The sequence below is a fragment of the Macrobrachium rosenbergii genome, chromosome 56, assembly GCF_040412425.1.
Source record: "Macrobrachium rosenbergii isolate ZJJX-2024 chromosome 56, ASM4041242v1, whole genome shotgun sequence".
Classification (NCBI taxonomy): Eukaryota; Metazoa; Arthropoda; class Malacostraca; order Decapoda; family Palaemonidae; genus Macrobrachium; species Macrobrachium rosenbergii.
Genome location: NC_089796.1, coordinates 73,008,863 through 73,031,979, shown reverse-complemented (window position 1 = coordinate 73,031,979; position 23,117 = coordinate 73,008,863). Strand labels below are relative to the sequence as shown.

At 37.3% G+C, this 23,117-nt stretch overlaps 1 long non-coding RNA gene across 1 annotated transcript in view; it reads left to right on the top strand.

Annotated features, from left to right (window-relative positions):
- The first annotated feature begins 241 nt into the window (after nt 1–241).
- Nucleotides 242–23,117, top strand: part of LOC136836551 (uncharacterized) — a 196,995-nt gene continuing 174,119 nt past the window's right edge. The window contains exons 1-3 of the long non-coding RNA XR_010852425.1: nt 242–347; nt 3,972–4,042; nt 8,074–8,091. This is a non-coding gene — a long non-coding RNA (uncharacterized lncRNA). The remainder of the gene's footprint in view (nt 348–3,971; nt 4,043–8,073; nt 8,092–23,117) is intronic.

The following is a 23,117-nucleotide window of genomic DNA, read 5'->3' as shown; positions in this document are numbered from 1 at the left end:
CTTTTTAACTCACGCTACGGTAACACCAAGCGAGCGTTGAAAGAATTCGTTATATTTAAGTGGTTTACATTTTTTCTTGTAAAGCCAACCTTGGAAAGTGCACACATTAAAGAAAATTAAATCAACTACCTTGCTTCGAAATGATAAATGAAACTCGGTTTCATGGAATGCTAATTCTAAGGGAAGACAGGCTTGCGGCAACAACTACTGTCGTTTGACTCGTGACTGGATTATCATACTCGCCGGTCAGTTTCCAGTCCAGGAGTGCGTGTCAGAGTGTTGCGTCTGGTATTATCGGCGCGTTCTTTTAAGTTGTGGTGGCGTTCCTGACCAAATTATTGTCAACGGTAAGAAGGTTGTTGTTGTTGAGTGAGTGTTTTGAATGAAGTGTATTATTATTACGTAAGACGTAAAGTACCCTAGTAGGCTAGCTAAAGTTTTACAGTGTTTACAAAAACTGCTTAGCCTAACAGGATGGCAGGCCTCACCATCTTTATTTTTAAATGATGATTGTTTGGTTAGCCTAGGAAATATTTAGTTTAATCACGATATTAACATAATTGCCGTTGATTACGGGAGATCACTTTGTTTTCAGTGCTATAAGCGAACTGACTTGTATGGGAACCAAAAGCCTTAGGCCTAGCCTAACAATCACCGCGAACGTGTGGTACCTTTTTGCAGTGGCAACATAATTTGTACTAGTTACCCAAACATTCTTATCTTCAGATATTTAGAGTAAAAAGGGTTGCGCGTAGACCAGACAGTTATTTCTTTACAGTTGGGCCTATTTCCCTTCTTTACATCAGGTTATTGTGTGGATAATGTGTTACTTCCCTTTGTAGGCCTATGTGAACCCCCCAACCCATTTTGGTTGTATTAACTTTCTCTATCAGTTCCCATCGTTGTCTAATGCAGTGTGCTGGACCACACTCTCATTCTCACTTCAAATATTTACAAAATGACATTCAAGAGATCGCATTACCACAACTTGACAAATCCTCAGTAACACATGACAACAAAAAATGCGATTTCTACCGGAAAGTCTTAATTCCCATATGACGGTCGGTCATTAATTCCATGGTACCATAACTATATACGGAGTGTTTATATCAAAAAGCTACTCGTTTATCAGTTCGAATACGCAGTGTTCTGTTTCACACTGACACATTAAGACGTCAGTTCTTGAATTCGTGATCAGTATCTGTGGCTGATCACGTTATTTTCACCCCGTAGGAGGCTAGTGCCGTCAGTGCACCTCATGCGGTGCAGTGTAGGCATTACTTAAGGTTCTTTGCAGCGTCCCTTCGGCCCCTAGCTGCAACCGCTTTCATTCCTTTTAGTGTGCCTCCGTTCATATCCTCTTTCTTCCATCTTACTGTTCACCCTCCCCTAACAATCGTTAGATGGCTATAATATCTGTCGCGTAAAATAAGTTTAGTTTGTATGTCAATACAGTGTTAAAGCATCAGCGGCCAACAGTATTGTATGTAAGTTGAAAATGAATCAATCAAAATAAGATTCTCATTATTTCCTGTTTTCGTAAATTTCTCTACCTCCCTTTCGTAGATCATTGACGAGACGCGTAGGTAGGTTAGGCCAACTCGTATTGGCTTGCGCGAGCCTCGTTCCCATAAAATTAGCCTATATTAACAGTGGTTGGTCTTCTATGGGATGAAATTTGTTTATAGGCAAACATCAAAATAATCTTTGGTGGAATGTATTTAGTTCGTTACAAGCGCTATTTTTTATAATATGGTTAATGGGGAAAAATGCTGATACACTCACTCGTGTGTGAATCCGGCCAGCCCCGACATATATCATTAGACCTCCCACCCGCAATTGTTGTATCGTTAAATATTATTTTATGATTTTTAATTCATTCTCCTTTAAATTATCGCCAAATGATTTATATTTTTCAATTTTGGTCTAGATTTGATGAACGTTGGAAGACATGTACAGCACAATATTCCATTTTTTTTTTCTTATCCTGCCGTACGATCGGTTGTAGACTGTACAATTTCCTCTTCACAATACTTCAATAGAAAAAGTTGCCCCACACATCTGTAGCAAGAAACAAATCGAGCACAATGTAATTATGCGGATATTATTTAGATATATAATTTTTTTGCTGTTTGCCGATCATAGTACTATGTTCTCACCCCAGGTGAGCTTGGGTAAACCATGTACAGTTATCATATTTGATTATTTTACATTCCATTGCAGTCGTGACTCCGGTAATTGACCGTTATGTGGATGAATTTTTGTAGAAATGTAAGGTTTACTGGTATAATATAAGTTCGTGTCAAATTCGTAGTCAACTGTTGGTTAAAATCGACGCATGAAGCAGCAGCTGTCGAGAGGCGGAGTTTCTCATACAAATGGGCGGTGCTCGGTATGGTCGGGAAGTAAAAGGAAAGTATATCTATGGAAGATATTTTTGTCGTTTGCCACACTAGTACTAGCAATGAAGTAATAAAGCCAATTCGGGGATATGGAGGGGATGGCGTCTTCGGTTTAGGTTAGTGACACTGTCCTTCACTTGACGAGCAAAATTAGACCAATGCAGACATCTAATGGTAGAGTTTTCCGGTTAAGCACATTGACGTTTGCGAAAGATTTTAATATCCCATAAAGACTCTCGTTAGATATTGTTTGGGTAGGAAACTTTCTTGTGAATATATTAATTGGCAATAAAAGGCATTATTCGAAGTCCAGTCATTGCATGGTTTTGTCAGGTTTTGTCGTGTATTATTTATTAGAGATAACCTTTGTACCGAACTTTACGTTAAATAAAAAGAATGTAGTTGTCCAAATGAAATCCTTTGATATATTTCCAAAATAATACCTGACTATAAAATTACTAATTGAATTGAACGTGGAGGTATGAAATTTATGACAAGAAATATCTCGATTTTTAATTTTATTTTATATATCAGTTAACGTAAACGAAAATTATCTCGATTGTGACATAATAGTTGTATTTCATAAAATAACTATTGATTCTAAGTAATAAAGAACATAGATTATATATTCAAGTTTATCAGACTTATATTTTTACTTAAAACTGGTAAATGGACCATAAGCACGCACAAACCTGACCAGTGTAATGTGGAATCAGGAAAAAATCGATGTATGGACGATTGATATGGCAGACGACCTTATACTCGTACATCTGGCAGCGGAGTAAAAAGTAGGTTGGGGTCTATCGGCAGTGTTTAAATGTGACTGCACTAAATAATAGTCCCAACTTAATAGTTTCCTCGTGTCCTTTTGATTCGGTATCAGCTGTTAAGCTGTATATATTGTTATATTTTTTAAAAGTAATATTTATTAACGCGAACCGTCACCTGTCATTATTGTGGATCCGAGTAAAAGCAGTCTGTATTCCTTGTGATTTATTCACCCGTGATGGAAAGAAAAGGGCGGTTTTGAATTTAAGTACGGATATTTTGTGACAACCAGAAACAGTTTTTGATAGAATCCGCTTTTACATTTGTCTCACTCTTTCCAACTTTTGCGAACACTTCTTAACTATGATAGGCCTCTCAAATCTTGGTTGCTTTATCTTCTCAATTTTTGCTCCGCCCAAGGCAAGTGCCCATAACAGAATGATAGACTAGCAGTTGACTGCTACCGTGATGTCTATGGCAATAAAAAAAATAGCTTAGTTGATCCTCCTTTTTCAATGAAATTTTTGAAGGCTCTTTATACGTAACGTTTACTATATGTTCCAAATAGTAAACCTAGGCTTATGAAAGAAAATTCAGCATATCCATAGGTTACTGATCGTATGTTACCTCGAAGGAAGTAAGACAGTATTGTAGTGAAGGCTGAATGATTCTTTGCATAAGAACTTATAGCCAGAATGATTTCATTAATTCGAAATGCTTTTTTAATTAATATTTGTGGAATGCTTGTATCAGTCTTCCATTTCAGCATTTTTTTTTTTTTTTTTTTTTTTACCTTTTCAGATTGACAGAATTGCCAGACACGGGTTTACGCGAATTATCAGGCGGTAAAGAGAATCCTTCGAGAGATGACGGTAAGTGACATCAAAGCAGATCTTGATGTCCCCCTTGCAGGAACCATTAAATTTTTAAGGTTCTCAGGGCACCATACAGCTTTTTTTAAAGTTAGGAATCATTTATGTTTTAAGGTTCTGAGGGCACTATAGAACTTTTTAAAGTTAGGAATCATTCATATTTTAAGGTTCTCAGGGATCATAGAACTTTTTTTTTTAAGTTAGGAATCATTTTAAGTTAGGAATCTCATATAAGGTTCTCAGGTAACTCTAGAGCTTTCTTCAAAGTTAGGAATCTTTCATATTTTAAGGTTCTTAGTGGACTATAGAACTTTTCAAGTTATGCCTAGTTCTCTAGATCATTTTTAGTGATAAAGTGATTCCGATAGATTATTGCTTCCTAAATATCGAGAACATTTTCCTGACTGGCGTTTTTATTACTCTATCGATTGCTTGTTTTATGTTGTTTCTGGCAAAAGCTAGGGGTCTCCAAAGTGGCCGATATCGAACCAATTTGGGGTTTCGATGGGGCAATTCCAGGGGTTAATAAATTCATGGAACTCAAAAGTTCCATTGGGCAAAAAAAAATTAAATTTATGCCCTCACTGGTGGTTGGGTGGGGTGGGGGCGTTGAAGCATAGCTAGGGGTTCTAGAACCTGCTGTGATTCTAAGCAGTATCACTTTCGGCATATATATATATATATATATATATATATATATATATATATAAAATGTGTGTGTGTGTGTGTGTGTGTGTGTGTGTGTGTGTGTGTGTGGGTGGGTGGGGTGGGTGTGTGTGTGTGTGTGTGTGTGTGTGTGTGTGTGTGTGTGTGTGTGTAGTCAGGCTTTACTGATTGTTTATAATTTTTTGCGTATTTTTTAAAATTTGTTTCGTTTACGCATCTCATCAATTTACTTTACATATAAAAGTATATATATTGCCATGATATATCGCATACTTGAAACAAATTAATACATTCTGGTCCATTTGTTTCAACCCTCATGGTAGCGTAAATATATCCATATTTGCTAATATGTCATTAATTGTCGACCCTTAACCTTCTACCCATATTATTTAAGCATTAATATATACGAACATTTCAATTTTTACTCAGTGGCCGAACCGAGTTGCGGATCTTCATTTTTTTCATTGTCCATCTTTTTGATATTTAATACACTCATTATATAGCATTCTCCTCTGTGAAAATACCAAAATGCTTGAGCAAATGAGTTTCCTGTCATTTTCAAGATTCAACTTTGGTTATTTGATGTTTGGCCCCATTTTCTGCCATTTACCCTTATATCACCCCTTGAAAAACATTCTTGTGGCGTAATTCGCGATGTTTTTATTTTTTTCTGCACACATCCCTCATAAGTTATGCATCAGGAGCTTTTAAAACGTTCATTAATTGGTAAAACGCATATCCGTGCATAATGGTTTCTAAAATGGACTGCTTTAAAAAAAGAAAACTCTAATTACGTAATTTATTTACTCGTTTGTTTGATATAGGCAGATAAGGAAAGCAAAACAATAAACAAAGAAGGAACTAAATTAGCAATACACTAACCAAAACGTTTATGAACTTGTCTTTAGTATTCTCCTTAACCTACCAATTATTGCCTTCGATAAAAAAAAATATTTGAGGACCTTTTTATCCTATATTCTAAAATTTTCTAACTCCCATCTGTTATTTTTCTATCTCGCAATGTGGGTAATCGGCTTTAACTGACAGAATGAATTACTTCTTTAATTATTTTGGTCCTTATCAAATTGGGGCCACCCCCCACCCACCCCAAATGTTGTCATCGTCATGGACCTGTTGTATAGCATTTCTCCAACAACACCAGGAAAACCTTAGTATACCACTGTATCGCACCAGTACAGCGTTCATTTTCACGCCTTATCCTTGAGCAGCTCTGCAAATGTCTTGTTCAGCAAAGTCTTACAGGCTTAGCCATTCTTTCTGGGTGCCTGTTATCTTTCTTGGCTAGGGTGTGACCCACTCTAGGCTGGGCAGTCCAGTGCGTCTCTTTATCTTAATATTTAGGTATTACATTAAAACTCAAGTTCCCTGATATTCTGTCTGTGTGCTTTTACAGTTCAGCTCCCACCTTTCCTCTCCTTTGATCATGTATTTTGTAGGTTGGGAGATCCATATGAGTTTTTCCCTTCATACCTATTTCCAGCAACTCATTTTTTCCTTCATACTTATTTCCAGCAACTCATACTTTGGTTTTTTAACTGCCAACATAAATCACGAAAGCTTGGTTCCAGATTCTAGGTTAGTTACTCTCTCCCTAAGCAGTTCTTTTAGTTCTTGTGTGGTATATTATTTCCTGTTATTCTGTGTGTCGAACTGTCTTCTGTGGTATATTATTTCCTTTTATTCTTTGTGCCGAACTCTCTTTGCAAGTTAGCTTCATATGCGTCTTTCATAACATCTACACTTTCCCACGACCTCTTCTATGAAGCAACCTAATCAAAGATGTCTTCTATTATGTTCTCGTCTGCTTTCTTTGTTCCAGGTTTTCCTTTCAGCTCTTATTCCTTTTGTTGATGGCTCATTTCTTTTATTGGTTATACCTCTCTTCTTGCCGTTGTATTGTCGTCCTTTTATTAGTAAATGCCAAACTTTGGAAGAGAATTTTATTGCTTTGCACACCTGGAACGTTTGATATTATGATGTTGCTGTTCCCTTGTGAACTGCTGTTCTCATCACTATGTATTGCATAGTTAAAACAGTTACAAACATGGCATCTATATTCTTGAGGCAATAGATTTCCATCTGCAAGGCTGAAGTTTTGAAGGATAAAATGGATATTGCAGCTATATCCATTTTTTATCGTGCTGACAACTGCTTCAGCCATTAACTCGTGGCTATTATCAGGACAACCTTACAAAGGAACTACATTGCTTGTATAAAGGCAGAGCGCGCTCTCCAAGCAAAACTTCAGAAATTAAGATTAAAAGTGAGAGTCATGAAGGCCTGCAACAGAAATTCCTCCAGCTGAGGGGAGAACGCATTCTGAGGGAAAAATGATTATTCCTGCTAAGGGGAGAACAAAATCTGAGGGAAAAAATTCCTCCTGCTGAGGGGAGAACGCAATCTGATGAAAAAATAATTCCTCCTGCTGAGGGGAGAACCCAATATGAGGAAAAAATAATTCCTCCTGCGGGGGAGTGGGGGTGGAGAACCCAATCTGATGAAAAAATAATTCCTCCTGCTGAGGGGAGAACCCAATCTAAGGAAAAAATAATTCCTCTTGCTGAGGGGAGAACGCAATCTGATGGAAAAATAATTCCTCCTGCTGAGGAGAGAACGCAATCTGATGGAAAAATAATTCCTCCTGCTGAGGGGAGAACGCATTTTGAGGAAAAAATAATTATTCCTGCTAAGGGGAGAACAAAATCTGAGGGAAAAAATTCCTCCTGCTGAGGGGAGAACGCAATCTGATGAAAAAATAATTCCTCCGGCTGAGGATAGAACACAATCTGAGGAAAACAAATTCCTCCTGCTGAGGAGAGAACGCAGTTATGTTGGGATTGCAGATGCCACGTTGCTCAAAGTTCTCCTTGGTCAGTCCACTTTGCCACTTCACTGTGTACCCAATAAACAATAATATTGTTTATTTTTCTGTGACTGGCCACCACTGTCTTAAACACAAATAAATGAAATTTAAAATGAACACGCTCACTGATAAAAATGCAGTCCCCATGAGTATTAGCCTCATTGGTGTAATCAATACAGCTCGTAGCAGTACAGTCTGCATGAGCTAGAAACTTCATGCAGCTCTAGTGTGTTTCGAGTCCTTAATATGGACACTAATTTTGTTAACTGAGTCTTGACACTGTAGTAAACATGAAGTCTTCATATTTCAGTTTTAGTTGTCATTGTTATATTTTGCTTGGGTTGAATATTCCGTCAGGATAATTTTGAAAGTGCATAGTAGGAACCAATTTCAGACCCCAGTTCAACATTTGATTCAGCCGTTAAATATTAAATGCATGGGCTGTCATATATTTAATGCACTTTTTTCTTTTACTTTTCAGATTCACCTCTTCAGCGACGTAAGTAATCCGTGAAACTAGTGAGCCAAAACGTTTAAGGTGTGAATTAATTTACAAAATATATTAAGAGGTCAGTAATACACTAAAAAAAACTATTATTTTTATATATGTTTATTGGTGTGACAGATTGAAGTTGTGGGAATTGCGTCCTTTACTGTTCAGTGGTACAGAGGATCTAGTTAACCTGAATTGGTAACAAGATCCCCACTAGAGGAGGTTGGATGTATCTGTAAGCTATCTATACAGATCTTTGTAGCTACTAACTTCTATCCTGTTTTTGGTCTTCAGAATACATTTCGTCTCAGAATATATTTCGCTTAGAAATGGTCTTAAAATGTTTATGCAGAAGCTGCCTTTACTTATCTGGGAGTGGCCTTTCGATAGTTTAACTAGAGTAGGACTTTATTCGTCAGTCTGAAAGTTTTCTTCATTTATTTACCTAATAGAGGTCTTTATACATATATGTGAGTCAATGCGATCTTCGGAGTCTATTGCATCAGCCCATGGCCTTGAAATAACTTCATAATTGAGTTATTACATTCAGTGTTATTTAGAAATTTCCTGAGTTCCAGAGAGCTCTCCTGAAAATACTTGTTCTTCATTTGATGAGTATATATATATATATATATATATATATATATATATATATATATATTATATATATATATATAGTATATATTATATATATATATATATATATTATAGGAAAGAATAGTATATATATATATACATATATATATATATATATATATATATATCTATAATATATATATATATATATATATATATATTGTACATTTATTAGGTGATATATATATTATACGATATTTTTCGATAATTTTGGTGTTAATTGTGTATTCAAATGAAAGTTTCTGTTGTTTTAGATGTAAGATTGTAATTTTATTGAAATGTTATGTTATATTGTTATTATATATATATGTATTATGTATTTTATGATGTTACGTTCTATTCAACGTTTTCTTATAAAGCACTTGATAACTTTACCAATCAGTTCACTTTAAGAGACACAGACGTTTCGGCTCACAGTTAACACGGCATCAGGCAAAAGCTACCCAAAATATGGTGCTGTTTAAACTTCATGAAAAGTGATCATTGAGAGAGGTCGATAGATAACCTGCCTTGAGAGCCTACACTTCCCGAGCAATCATATAGATTATTATAGATGTAAATTGTCCTCAGACTTCCTGAAGGTCTCATAGAAATTGCTAATGATCTGTTGTCCCATAATGTGGCTTGTAGTTTAGCAACTGATTATATCGTATCGTCTGTATAGTTCTGGCTTGACGCGTGGATGTTGTTCGAACCTGTTGCATAATGAAAATACTTTTTGTGTGTACAGTGTTAAAATTTGCAAATTTTTCTTGTCACTGCTTATAGTTGTGGTATGATATATATATATATATATATATATATATATATATATATATATATATATATATATATATATATATATATACATATACACACACGCACACACATATATCAATGGCAAGAAAAGTGGACCAAATTTTAACACTGTTCTGCAAAAAGTATGAATGATATGGAAAACTCTTATTTTTCTATTATATGATAGGAAACATATATATATATATATATATATATATATATATATATATATATATATATATATATATATATATATATATATATATATATACAATAACTTTTAGCCGTATTGATTTGGTTTTGCCAGTTGCCAGGTTTACAATAAAAGTATTTTCTAATTTCATAATGCGTGAGTGCTGGAGACTTATAAAGGCTTTCTTTTCACCTGTTATTTGGGATAAAGTACTGTAATCAGTCCATCGTCATCACTGTTTAGCTTATCTCCTTATCTCTCCTAATGAAGGCACGTAGCTTCGTACTATATGCTCATTAAGTTAACACATCGTCCGCAATAATGAATGCTCTGTAGTTTACCATCCGAGAATAGCCTTTGACCCGACCCCTAATTGCTGGTTTTTGTTTACCAATTCCTTATTCTCTTTCACTGAATTATTGACGAAGGATGATTTCACAGAGCTTCCTGGGCCCGGAGGGGGTTAGTGCCGTCAGTGCACCTCACGTTGCGCACTGTAGGCTTTACTTGAGGGTCTTCGCAGCGTCCCTTCGGCCCCTAGCTGCAACCTCTTTCATTTCTTTAGCTGTACCTTCGTTCATATTCTCTTTCTTCCATCTGACTCTCCACCCTCTCTAACAATTGATTCGTAGTGCAACAGCGAGGTTTTCCTCCTGTTACACCTTTCAAACCTTCTTGTTGTCAGCTTCCATTTCAGCGCTGAATGACCTCATGGGTCCCAGGGCTTGGACTTTTGGCCTAAATTGTCTATTCTGTTCTGTTCAGAGCTACCTGGTTGCCTGACAGTAGTCATTCAATTGCACCCACACTTTTCTGCTACTGCAGTTGTAATTTGTTGCTTCTTGTGTGCTGTGTGCAATGTACTTTCTTCCAATTGCTTTCTCCCGGCTGCGTGTTTCGTGAAATGGTCGTGATGTCCGTCTTAGTTTCTTCCTTGGATGATTTACTTCAAGCCACTGCATCCGTTTTAAAGTCAGAGTTGAAAGGACGTTTTAGTTAGAATGCCCTGGAGCTGAAAAACAATTATTACTTGTTTCCTTATTTGATTTAAAGCCGCTGTGGGGTTTTGTAATTGCAACGATTTCTTAACAGAAGTAATCGATTAGAAATTCACAGATACTTGGTAATTACCTTCCTTTTGCACCTCATATTTTTGGTAGCCTTTGCATAATCGTCGATAAGGATTTCATGAAGGTAAGTGATAGCATTTTGCTTAAAAATCGATTACATCTAAATAATTTGTCACTTTCTCACATGAGAATACAAACCCTCGTCTTTTATGTGGATATATAGCTGTCGGCACAATCTGGTTCAGTCGTTGATGCTTGGTAACGAGGTAGATAATTAGCGGCAGGTAGGATATGGGTGGGATTATACCCACTTAACTGACTGTCAACCCTTCCCTTTTCTTCGGCTGTGATGATGAAAGGATATCTCTGCTGCAGCAGGATTTTTTATCTTGCTATGGTGATAGAAGCCTCTACCAAATGCCATTTTGGATTACAATTCTGGCTTTTTCTGGACGTTGTTCGGACTGTGTTCAGAATGATGGGTGATGAGTTCTTGTGAAAAAGTGAATAGTGTAGATTTTTAGGGCGTGATAGAAAGTTTGGCCTCTGCTTCAACCTTGAATGTTGATCCTTGTACAGGTTGTTCATTTTTCCTAAGTCACGCGTTGAGAACAGGCAATGTTCACCTGAACATTACTGTTCTGGAAATATGAGTAGCCCTTCCAGTACTGTAGTATTTCAAAAACTGGAAATATGAATAGCCCTTCCAGTATTGCAGCATTTTAGAAACTGGAAATATGAGTAGCCCTTATAGTACTGTAGCATTTAAAAAACTGGAAATATGAGTAACCCTTCCAGTACTGTAGCATTTCAGAAACTGGAAATGAGTAGCCCTTCCAGTATTGTAGCATTTCAAAAAGTGGAAATATGAGTAGCCTTCCAGTACTGTAGCATTTCAGACTGTGGAAATATGAATAGCCCTTCCAGTACTGTAGCATTTCAGAAACTGGAAATATGAGTACCCCTTCCAGTACTGCAGCATTCCGAAAACAGTTGATGGGCACTTAGGTAGTGTTGATGATGATTAACAGCACAAGCCTAGCTTTAACGCAGCAGGTGAGTGATACCATAGGGCATCTGGCTGCTGCTGGTAGATGTTGGAAGGTTGGGGGTCGGGGGCGTGAGTTGTTAGAGCGTTATTATCCTCTGGGATGTAATTGCAATAATATTGTAGTCTATTTAGCTAGATTTTTTTTTTACTGGGAGATCCAGATTCCATTATTAACTGAGTGAAATTCTCTCAAACCATACTTGAACTCACAGGGCTCTGTCAGCTTCTGTACAGGCGGTTTGAGGAGTTATCCCTCCCGCCCTCAAATACATGACTGGACAGATGGTAATTCTGGATGTTAGGAATAACCACATTCTTGTTCCACAGACCGTATCTCACACCTAAGGAGTGATTTTCTAAGTAAAATATAAATGTTTGCATTCTCTAAGGAACTGATCGTGATTTTTGAGAAAGTGCATTTTTTGCAAGGTATGCAATCTGGAGTCATTTATCATATTGCCTTTAATAATCTCCATTTTGTCCTTGTTGCAGAAGGAAAAAGTGGGGGGTGACAATCTTGTGGACGGGTAATGCCCCCACACCCTAATATACTTGCCGCTAATTATCTACCTTTTTACCAATTTTCGGGCCACCAAACCAGGTTGCGCTTGGAATTATATCCATATAAAAGACCTTAAGCTTTATATATCTTAGGAAAATGTAACACATTTGTACATATTGCCATTTTACTCTTTGTCTGAGTATTGCTACCATGAAAAAATATAGATATTCCACTGCTATTCTAGTCGGTATTAGAGTTAAATGAAAAAAAAAGTTAGAAAGGAAAATATTCGTGCAATGGAGCAGTGAGATAACGGTGTGAAATATTTTTGTAATAAGTGACGTAATACAGTGAAATTGAAAAAAGCGTGGTAAAACGTATTGATTAGGTGAAGTGAAACAGTGACTTTGCACAGTGATATTATTGATTAGGTGAAGTGAAACAGTGACTTTGCACAGTGATTTTATTGATTAGGTGATGTGAAACAGTGACTTTGCACAGTGATTTTATTGATTAGGTGAAGTGAAACAGTGACTTTGCACGGTGACACAGGAACTTAGTGCAGTGAAACAGGAATAACTTAGTGCAAGGAAATAGTCCAATGGCGCAGTGCCGTGTCTTAACGCTTATGATGAAAATTCAACCAAATTTAGTACACTTTCGTTCATGACAGTTTGTGTGAAATCTTTAGAGTCGATTGGTTATTTTCATTCGACCGCTCACGATTGTTCCAACAACTGATAATATTTAGTTTTTGATAAGTATTTGCAGTAAGAGGGACCAATATTGTTTGCTTTTGCAGCCACTATTGTTTGTTTTTGCAGCAAAAGGGGCAATCGTTGTTTTCGCAGTGGGAGGGCCAATCTTTGCTTTTATTAGCATAAGAGAGTCAAAGTTTGTTTAGTTTTGAAGTATTTAGGGCCAGTAGTGTTTGTTTTCATCTTTAGTAATTAGGGCAACGTTCGTGGGTAAAATTTTTCTTTCTAGCAGGGGATTTGATATTAATGTAATAAATTAATCTTACTTTGTTCGTAATGCAAGACTGCATTTATTTCTGTGTTGAATTGTTCCACGTAACAGGATAATACTCAGATTGTGTCAGTACGCCAAGTAATGATTAATAACAGCTTGGATGTTGTACTAGATATATGAAAACTGAGTTAGCTTTTTTTTTGAGGAATGAGCAATGAGTGTAGCGAGAGTACGCTGAAAATGTTTCAAATATACGATCGAGGAATGTTGAGACTTTGTAGTGACAAGCGTATCCAAACAGTGCGAAGGATTTGAGAAGTTAACGAGGGCATTTTGGCTATTACAGTTACGTACCTCGTATATGTTATTTTTGTCGTTAAAAGCAAAACACTGTCTGCCAGCCCTGCTTTTACTTGTCGCTAAAAGACGAATCTTGTTACAGATTTTTCCATTTAAGATCACGAGAAAATGTTTCTCCACTTTATTGCGTATTTCAGCTTGAAATCAATTTTTTTTTGTCAATCTGGAGAAGTTTATGACTTATTTGGGAAAAGTTTAGAAGTTCTTTGGGAAGACCGCGCGCTGATAGTAAGGATTTAAATAGTTACACACACACATATATACAGTACATATTTATATATATATATATATTTATATATATATCCAAACATGCGAAGGATTTATATATATATATATATATATATATATATGATTATAATTATTTTTGTTAAAAGCAAACACTTTATCAGCCCTGTTTTACACAGGTGAAAATAAGGATCCTTTACGGATTCCCCTAGGTGACGAATGTTTCCATTGGCGTATTTCTACATGAAATCAAAGTTTTTTTATTAATGAGAAGTCTATGACAGGAAAAAGTTTAGAAGTTTTTCAGAAGTTCGCACGTAATGATTGAAATATATAAATCATTATTATATGTGTATATATATATATATATATATATATATATATGATATAATCACTTTGTATGATATTTATATCATATATATAGGTGAATATATATGGTTATATATGATATATCGACTTTATTTCAAGCCATTGACGAATGAATATATCGAAATAGATACATATCTCTCATTTTTACTATATATATGATATATATATATATATATATATATATGTGTGTGTTGTGTGTGTGTGTGTATGTGCCATATACATGTATTGTAGATTTGAACTTCATAAAGTTTGTTACATAATCTTGAAATGTATGTACATATGTGTGCGCTATGTTCTTATAATGTTTTATATGCAGCACGGGACTAGGATTGTCATATCTGCGTGAGGAACAATTAAGAATTAAATTAAAATTAAAATAATGTGTAAGTTATTGTATGCATACCGTACTTCTTAGCAGATCAAGCACGTAGATTATTGACAGAATACTAAGTATTACCAAATGATTTATTAGAGTCGGATTAGAACATAGATTACGGTCCGACAAAGGTCGAAAATCCCTGTTGCGCGTAACACTGTATTTCAACCATTTTGTCGACAGGGAATTGTTGATACGATCATAACGTTAATCACATTTTCTCATTCGCTTGTCTCTTCTCAGACCTCCTTCTCTAGACATCGACCATCATTTCATTTGATACAGGGACCATCAGGCTGTTGACCGCTCTCTCTCTCTCTCTCCTCTCTCTCTCTCTCTCTCTCGGAATGTACAGGAAGAGGAAGCGACGGCTGATGCTTCAGAACATCGTAAGTGAAGACTCTCTCTCTCCAAGCTAAATGATAGTCAGCTTCAAATGTGTACCCCTCTCTCTCTCTCTCTCTCTCTCTTTCTCCTACACACACACAAACTACTGTAAATCACAGGTCAAGCATAATCTCTCTCTCTCTCTCTCTCTCTCCCAAGCTAAATGACAGGTCAGCCCCTAGTCGCTCTCTCTCTCTCTCTCTCTCTCTCTCTCTCTCTCTCTCTCTCTCTCTCTCTCTCCCTCAAATCACAGGTCAGCCCAGATGAACTAAATCACAGGCTGATGCAAATGAAGAAGCTCTCAGCTCTCTCAATGAAGACTCTCTCTCTCTCTAAAGAACCTTGCGTTTTACGTTGATTTTGAATTTTATGAATATATTTCTATGTATTATTGAATAATGAATTCCGGGTATGAAAACCATTGCAACACGAAAAGGATATTTTTCATAAAGAATAATTTAATTTTAAGGTCGGCTAGTTTTCTCCAGACTAGGAAACGGTTTCATAGCGAAAAGGAAAATAAAGGACGGGTTTCGTATGTTGCTCATTTTTGGGAAAACAAGACTTCTTGTAATTAATTACGCCTTCGGTAATAACATTTTTATTTTTAATTCCTTGTAAGTAATTACTCCTTTGGTAATAACATTTTTATTTTGAATTCCTTGTAAGTAATTACTCCTTTGGTAATAACATTTTTATTTTTAATCCCTTTGACGATCGTAAATGGTTATTGCATGCTACAAAAAAATAAATGAAAACTGATATATTTAGAAAATATTGTTTTTGTCCAGGCGTTCTTCTTGATGACTTTTAGGGATAACAAGTTGCTTTTCTATATATCGATACAAGTTACTGGTTTCCATTTAAGCGCCAAAGGACTGATTATGTATATTAAAAATATTAGGTACTAAATAATAATCACTTAGCGGACGCCGTTTTACTCGAACTAATCAGCTGATACTTATTCATCTGTTTTCATGATTTCATTTTACATTTCCTTTCCCGTGGCTGGTATAGTAGATGGTTATACTGCCTGCGATTCTTTGTCACGACCTTATTGTGACGCCAGTTTTAGTAGACATAAATCAATCAATCTTGTCACGACCTGCTCCAGGAGTAAGAGCCTGTGTTGGCCTAAGGCTACCATAAAGAGACACACACACACACACACACACACACACGCACACACACACACACACACACACACACACACACACACACACACACACAAAGTCGATTTCTGAAAGAAAAATGTACCAAAGTCCATTTTTTGAACTCTGCAACATGAATATACAGCAGTTCGTGAACAGGCATATCCTCCATCTCCACGGGAAGTTTTTGCTATCTTTTTTTTTATTATTTTCCTTCTTCCTTCCTTCCTTTCTTCCTTCTTTCCTTCCTTCCTTCCTTCCTTCCTTCCTTCCCGTTGCTCCTTCTTCCAGATCCCTGATGGACGCGTTGCTTGGGGAACTTTTCGGACAGGGAAAGGAAAGAGTTTTTTCTTTTGGGAGATCACGGTTGAACTCTGGAACATTCATCAGCGTTTTCCAGACTCACTAGCAAAGAAATGGGTTCGTTTTTCAAGCGATGGTCTTTATGCTTTGTTTATCTGCGATTTGGGGTTAGGTAATGAACGGAAACACACACACACACACACACACACACACACACACACACAATTTAAAGATTTGCAATGTGGAGGGTGATGAGGATGTATGATGCAGAGGGCAATTTGTAGAGAGTGATTAAAAGCGTGTGCGGTGAAAGCAGAGCGCGTATTAGAATATGCAGACGGGAGAAAGCCTGGTTTCAGGTTAGATGTTAAGGTGAGTCTGACTTTAGTGGGTTTTTTCTCCATCAGTATTTAATATTTTTACTGAAGGAGTGATATGAGAAGTCGGAGGAAGTGGGAGGTGGTTAGGGTTCGATATGCTGCTGACGAGACTATTTTTTTTTATATATCTAAGTGCGTACTGAAGGTAATGATTATTGAAGTCATCTGCATTGATGGTTTAAGTAAACGGCTAAATGAGATTTTTCTTTTCTTTTTTAACTTATGAATCCTCTCCGTGTTCTTCCTGGCCTTCATAAATTACTTCTGCTGAATCATCACTTTCATCATTTGTAAGTCAGAATCATGAGAATCACTTCTTGTGTGTGTGTGTCTGTGTGTGCGCGCGCGCGCGTATACAAGCACGTGTATGTCATGTATGCATGTGTGTATTAATTTTTGTGAATTGTTGAACGTGTCGGTAAAGACTTATATGCCTAAATATATTTATTCTTTACGGATCAAGCGATTCAGTAGTTCAGGAGACCACTGGTCAGTTAGGTCAGGTTAGGTTAGTTTAGTGCATGCTGTGAAATGGCTATTTTTCAAGAATTAATCTCTCTTAATCTCATCCATTCGATTTTACGCCCGTGACTTTCCCCGGGAAGTGGAGCATGTCAGACAACCCTCGAATGCACTTGGGACATCATTTCTCTGGAAAAGAATTCCAGCGGGCATGAAAAAGAGCGTCGTGTCGGAAAGCCACTTTTAACCTTGGAGAGAATAAACACTTCTTGGCTCGGAGATCAACAAAAGGAGAGGGGGGGGGGGGGGGGAAAGATTGCTTAGCCTGAAATCAACATTACCGGGAAAGGCTGTTTGCTTTGTCCGAAGTCCTCCCTCTTTGGGGATGTTGAGCGAAATTGCATTCCGCGTCGTCCGAAAGTGGAATACGGTACATCTTTAAACATTCAACATTTTCAGATTGCTCGCTGGAGGCCTTTTGTAGGTGGCTGCTTCCATAAGTTTCTGTGGCCTTGTGCTGGTTTTGTGCACTGCGCTAAATATGTCTTAATGGTTCAGGTTGGGGAGCAAAGATTTTTGTAGCATGGATCGAGTGCCATCTAGACCATGTATAGCTATTTATGTAATTATTATTGATAGCTTATTAACCGCATATTTCACACTATTTCCTTATTTCGGGGCCAATTTGAGTGTATGTACCAGTGGTATTATGAGTCATTTATGAACTAGTTGCTTACACTACATATAGTTCAACTGTAACCAGCAAATATGTCAGAACTCTTAGAGACAAAACAGCAAATTCGTTATCATCAAATATAATATAAATAAATAGATAAAAAATAAGAAGTGGCAAAGATGATGAGGAAGATGACAGCCCTTCAGAATAAATTGACAAGATTAATTGGGGAAAAAAGGCCAGGTGAATGCTTCTTTGCCCTTACGAAATCTGATTCACATTATAACATCACGTCACCGACACATCACGTCACGTCAGAGTACGTGAGAATTCCTTGCATGCAATCAAATGGACTTGTTCACACCATCACGTCACGTCACCATGAAGCACACGGCATCCACCGTCACATCACGACACGTCTTCTTGGAAAGAATATTTTGACGTGACGTGACGGTGCTTTTGCAAGTTTCTTAACGCAAAATCTTTGAGTCGCTGAGGTTGTTCACAAACTGAACGGGATTGTGATGGATAGTGTGATTACAAGTTACGGCCGACGGGACGGTGACGTGACGTGATGTGTCGGTGACGTGATGGTATAATGTGAATCAGCCTCTATACTAACGTACTTTTGAAAAGAAATGAAGGACATTGTGAACTCAGTTCTGGTGCGAAATATAAGTTCGACTTGCTTATTTATTCTTGTCGTTGCCTGTCACTTCCGGTCGGCCGAAGTTCTAGCATTGTTTAAACAAGCTGCAGTCTTTACATGTAGTTTTGAATGTGTGTGTGTGTGTGTGTGTAACTGGGGTTTGTGCTGTGTTATTTTGTGTACCCGACGAAGGCTACCAAGCGTCATTGCCATAAGATTCAGGATATTACAAAAAAGAAAAAAAACTACTTAATAATATTTCAGCGTTTCAGTAGACAATATGGAAAATGTAACGGTGAGCTGCTATTGGACAGTTCTATAATTAAGTAATAGAAAGAAAGCTTTGCATTGAGGTAGGCGTTACTTAAGGTTCTTTAAAGCGTCCCTTCTGCCCTTAGTTGCACACCCTTTCGTTCCTTTTACTGAACCTCCGTTCATATTAACGTTCTTCCACTTTACTTTTCAAGCTCTGCTAACAATTGATTCAAAGTGCAACCGCGAGGCTTTTCTCCCGTTACACCTTGAAAAGCTTCCTTACTCTCAGTTTCTCCTTCAGCGCTGAATGACCTCGTAGGTCCCAGCGCTTGGCCTTTGGCCTAAATTTTATATTCCGATTCCAAATATTGGTGAGGTGTGTATCCTCAGGATGAATCTAAGTAGGAGCAATGAAGTAAAACGCCATTCAAAAGGAAGAAGCGTTCAAGAGGACCAAAGATTGCAGTCTTCTTCCGAGCAGTTTAATTCCGCGTAGCCGAACAAATCAATCGAAAGTCCTTCCTTCTGAGAATTATTTCTTTTTTTTTTTTCCAGAATCGAGGGTAGGTTTGATCATGACAATCGATGTACTAAGCGAAGCAATGTATTTGCACGGAAACAAAAAATCGTTTTGTGCAACTAAGGTCGTTTCGATTGATTCTGCGAAATTTGGGCTTTGAAGCCAAGCACTGGGGCCACTTTCAGAAAGAGGGAGTTGGGGTGTTTGAACAGCAAAGTAAAGAGAACCGGAAAATAAAGGAAGTGAAGTACAAAGGTTTTTAGGCGGAACCTGAGGAAAGTCCCACAGCTGCACAGGGAAATTAACAGTTAGAGGTGTTGGACAGCGAGACTGTAAAAAGGAAGCTTCAATTGAGGTAAAGTTAAATGCTGAACAGTGGATGCAGCTTGGGGGCCGAAGGATGCTGTAAATACCCACTAGTAATGCTTACAGTACACCTGTTGAGGCGCACTGGCTGCACCAACCCCTCCTGCGGGAATTAGGTCGTTTTAAGCTTGTAGAATGTGGAAAACACAAGTGATCGAACTACATGAGAGTAAGAAAGTGCTTGATGGATAAGAACTTATAAAAATGGATGTCTGAAACGAATTACAGATTACAGAACAAAGGAATACAGAAAATGAGTTTGTATTGCACGTAGGCGATCAACTTACGGAAATCACATTAGCGAACTTTTGTCATAAAGGGATATTATGTTCGTTGTTCATGCATCCTGTAACGAATTATTATTATTATTATTATTATTATTATTATTATTATTATTAGCAATACATTCTTATAGAACAAGCTTAAAGGCCATGAATTTGCCTAGCAAGCATCCACAGCAAGGAATTTTATAAATGAAGATAGTTAATGTAATACAGAAAAAAGTAATCGAAGGAAATCTTAAAATAGCAATCAGTGGCTCACGATGACTTTACAAGCAATTGCTAGATAAAACACATGAAAGGTAGAAGGACAAAGTGCTTGCGTGTACCTCCAAGCAAAGAAGCTCAAATCCAAGCCCTTGGAAGGATATGGTACATAGGCAATGGCATAACCCAGGGCAAGAGAATATTGGTCGTATGGCCATTATATTGCACAAGCAATAATATTATTGAAGTTGTTACCATAATGACTCAGCTTTGTTCTTTACAGACAGAGGGAAGCTTATTATTGAACTGTCCTTCATATCAGTTAAAACAGTTACAGTAACATCTCAGTTTATTGGACAAAGGCTTAGTGGACTTCTTTACTTATCAGCGTCGATATTATGATGATTTTTAGTTTTCTGTAGAAGAAAATGATTGAGATGGCTATTTGTCAGTCCGTCCGCACTTCTGCTGTCCGCCCTCAGATCTTGAAAACTACTGAGGCTAGAGGGCTGCAAATTGTTATGTTGATCATCCACCGTCCAGTCATCAAACATACCAAATTGCAGCCCTCTAGCCTCAGTAGTTTTTATTTTATTTAGGTTAAAGTTAGACATAATCGTGCATCTGGCAACGCTATAAGACAGGCCACCACAGGGCCGCGGCTGAAAGCTTCATAGGCCGCGACTTATACAGGAAACTCGATTGCGCCGAAGAAACTGCGGCGCATTTTTTACTTGTTTCTTCTGATTACAATGCGGCCGGGAACACCAATGAAGTCGCTTTATGCCTCCTTTGCTTCTGATATCGGATTATTGTCTCTCTCTCTCTCTCTCTCGGGGACGGTCACTTCTTCAAACACTCCCCCGGCCCCCGTATCTTGTTGTCGAGCTTTGAAGATTCTGGCTGTGCCCGACTGAGTTATCGGAAACATTATAAAGATTATTATTATAATAATGTCACGGCGACGAAGAGGCTTTCAAAGAGTTCCGAAATAATTTTTTTTTTTTAGGTTTCGTTCGGATCTTCACGGGGCAGCGGTAATTAAATTTTGCGGTCCTCGAAACTGGACCCAGTTTTCGTGCGGTGCGTTTTTATTTGTGCTGAATTCATCTCCTCCCAGAAAATGTCCCGTTTCATAATGAAAGTCTGAAATATTCCTGCTAACTGTTTCTTCAAAAGTTTTCAGCCATTATTTAGTAGAGGTTGGGTTGAATGTAAAGCAGTTGAGGTGGTGAAAGAAGGCCGCTTCTGCCTATCAGATATGAGAATACCCATTTGCGTTTTGGTTCTGATTGGTGTATTGTGTATCAGTAGGTCCAGTGGTGTTTGATTGCCATTATGAAATAATTTAGCAACTTTGGGGTTGAAAGATTTTATTTCCCTTTTATCGTCGAGTAGTGTTATTACTATCTCAAATTTCCACCTCTTCCATTACTTAACAAAACTCTTTCTGTCCCTGAATAATTGTGCCCAACGAGGAATTGTTTCACTGACTTTGGGCCTCATTTTTAAAATAATTTTTTTGTGTAATTCCAATAAATTGATATCTGTTATGTTTGGCTAACGCAAGGTGATCCCCATTCATAAATAAATTAAATACAAGGTATTTTATATTCCCTATTGCAACTTGAAAAAAAATATTTTGTTACCAGCGGAAATTAACTGGCCTGAATTGTTTCAGCGTCTGAAACTCTGTGTCTTGTAGTTTAATTAAACCAAAATGGACTAATACAACTTGATTCATTTTTGGACAATTTTTTTTTATCTGAAAGGCTACAACCTCGATCCCGATATCTGCGGTTTACAGAGAATCCATCTCTCTTGACACTCCTTTATATATGTAAAAAAAAAAAGAAGCAGCCTTTCGACTACGCTGTTGGCTGAATTTCTGCTTGATCTGCTTCCTCCACGATGGTTTTAAGACCCAGTTGATCATTCTAAACCTGTTGGCAATAGTTTCCTTCATTGGTTACATTGCACTTCGCTTCCATTGTTACTTGCTGCACTGTAATCTACCTGTTGCGTAATTGTAGATCAGGGTTTTATTAGTATTATCCTTTTTAAGACTAGGTGGTAAGCTTTCAAATCCGTCTTGAGTAGCGTTCTGCATAGTGGGGTCAGTCACCCATACTTATTTACTATTTTGGAAAGTTTATGCCTCAATATTACAGTCTGTAGAAGTCTAGCCTGTGCTTAGCAGTTTCTTCTCAAGTTATGCCTCCAGTGTTTACTTTGTTTATGTACTGTACGAGCCCCTGCGGCCCTTAACTGCAACCGCTTCAATTCTTTTTACTATACCTCCACTCATATTCTTCTTCTCCTATCTTACTTTCCATCCTTTCCTAACAGTTGATTCATAGTGCAACTGCTAGTTTTCCTCCTGATACACCTTCCAAACCTTTTCACTGTCAACTCCGTTTCAGCGCTGAATGACCTCATAGGTCCCAGTGCTTGGCCTTTGGCCTAAATCTTATACTCCAACTCCAACTCCTGAACAGCAGCACCGATATGCAGTAAATGTGCCACGCTGTCGAACTTCTCAGTTCCAGAGGTCCTCCTTTATTCCTCACACCGTTGCACTGTGGAACAGTCTCCCTGAAGATGTTGTACAATTAGAACTTCAGAAGTTCAAACGAAGATGCATTGCATTAGTACCCTAATACTATTCTCCTTGCATTTTAATACATTTTTATCTATTTGTTAATTTATTAATCTATTTTTCTTTTCTTTCTTAGGTTAGTGAGATCTCTTCTTTCTGTATTTCCCTTACTTCTTAATGAACGTCATATTCTTTGGAAGCTTGAATTTCAAGTCAATGGCCCCTTTGATGGGCTTGGTTTATATGAATAGAGTTCATATAATAA